Raw genomic sequence first — 2,128 nt, forward strand, 5'->3', positions numbered from 1 at the left:
AAGTAAAGAATTTTGAGGATAAAATCAGAAAAAAAACATGTGGAGCCGTGGAGAAGAGTGGAGAGAGTTTTAAGCTTCTAATATGATGTGGGCTAGAATATATATATTAATAGCAAGTTTTTTGTGGGCATGGATATATGTATAATAGTTGTCATTTAAAAAAAATTAAGTGTAGGCCTAGATATATATATTAATACCAATTTTTTTGTAGGCCTATACAAACAATTTTTTTTTAAATGCTAGGGCTACCCTCAAAGGGGTTGGGTCCGCCCAAACACATAGCCTCTTTTCACCACTTTATGCGCTTGCAGAAATTGTGGACTCTCAGCTGGGCAATTTCTACCTCCTCTTGCAGAGTCATTTCCCTCATTCTTGCTTGGCATGGTACAAAAGTCTTCTTTTCAAAAACCCTCTCAAACAAGCGCCGTTTGACAGGATCCAACGAATGATTATGAGAGGCATTTGCTTGGGCAGAATGCGTAATATGATAGACAGTTTTTGCGGTTGGCTTTTTGTTCACTTGTAATTGCAACAATGCTTCGTCCACGTGACTACCACATACAAATGCTGCAACCAAGTTGACCTTTTAGGACTCGGTAAAAAGCAAGTGAAATAAAACTAAGGGGGCTTTTGGTTCAGGGAATGTTAGATTACTAGGAATGTTGGATTACTAGAAAGATATATTACCTTGAAGATTACTGGGAATCTATAGGAAAATGTGTTTGGTTAGTTGGAATAAATTGGTGGGTATATTGTTTAAATTACTAAATTGTCCTTTAATTAAATATTATTATTTTTAACCCCCTACATTTAAAAATTTAGCAAAAACAACCCCATAATAAAATTTTGGAAAATCAATAATACACCCCCACCAACCCAGCCACTGTCAGTCGCCGGCAACTACCGCCGACTGCCAGAAGCCAGCAACGTAACGGCACATGGTAGGCACGAAACGGCCTCCGTGCTCCGTGTGGCCATTTTTGGCCAGATTGATGGCCGTTAACACCCACGGACAGCCCTGATGGTTGTGCTTCTTTAAATATTTTGAAGAATGGTGGTTTGGGAACGCTAGATTGTTGAGGTTAAAAGGCGATATAGCTGATGACATGATTTACATTTAAAGAATCTTGATCATGGGAAAGGTTCTCATTCATTAAAAGCTGTTGAAGGGTTTAAAAAAGTCTTTTCAAAGGTATCGAGTGGGAACTATGATGGATATGCAATTGGTGGGGATGAGGATGTTGGAAATATTTTGAAAGATGGGGCATCGATACCTAAGGTTTTAATTCCAGGCTTGCTAGATGAATCCAATGGTGAATGTGCTGCACCAATAAGTAGTTGCTTCTGGGAGTGGAAACCTAAATTTACTGTGCATTATGAGAAGGTATGTGTGAAAATGTAAATTCCCCACCTGTGCTGTTTCTTTCTGGTTTTGAGGTTGGTTCTTTTCATTATGAGAAGCAACTAAAAGATTTGGGCAGGGATTATAGAGTATGGGCAATTGAATTTCTTGGGCAAGGCATGTCATTGCCATTTGAAGATCCTACTGCATAGTCTAACAAAGGAGGTACAACAAAAAGGAAGGATAAAGTGTGGGGATTTGGAGATGACGCTGAACCATAGACGAGTCAGCTTGTTTTTTCTATGGATTTATGGCAGGATCGGGTTCATTATTTCATAGAAGAGGTCATTCGTGAACCAGTATATATTGTGGGAACTCACTTGGAGTATTTGTTGCAGTTTACTTTGCTGCTTGCAACCCTCAACTAGTGAAGGGTGTTACATTGCTTAATGCAACACCCTTTTGGGAATTTTTACCCACCATTTTTTTGGTTCTCCCCGAGAGTTGGTCACTCAAGCAAAGGTGTTTTGATGCTTATCTTCTTTTTGATGTGGGGATTTGTTAAATGTTGTCCTTGGTGTTCTACTAGTGAGGTGTTGCAGTTTTTTTTTGAGCCAGCAACTGCTGTTTTTGTAGTGTTTGTGGGCAGCAGCTATTTTGCTTATTGGTTTTTTTTGCTGTTCTTGTATAAGGCTTGGCTGTCTTTTTTTGCAACAGCTTGGGTAGTTTTTCTTGGTGCATGTTAGGCTGCTTTTGGGCATTAGGATTAGGTTCTTTCCTTTTGCT

General features: G+C 39.1%; 1 pseudogene; it reads left to right on the forward strand.

Moving 5' to 3' along the window:
* Positions 1-299: 299 nt before the first annotated feature.
* LOC116110606 lies at positions 300-1,907 on the forward strand (annotated as a pseudogene).
* Positions 1,908-2,128: the final 221 nt, after the last annotated feature.

Source organism: Pistacia vera, unplaced genomic scaffold (assembly GCF_008641045.1).
Source record: "Pistacia vera cultivar Batoury unplaced genomic scaffold, PisVer_v2 Contig1181, whole genome shotgun sequence".
NCBI lineage: Eukaryota > Viridiplantae > Streptophyta > Magnoliopsida > Sapindales > Anacardiaceae > Pistacia > Pistacia vera.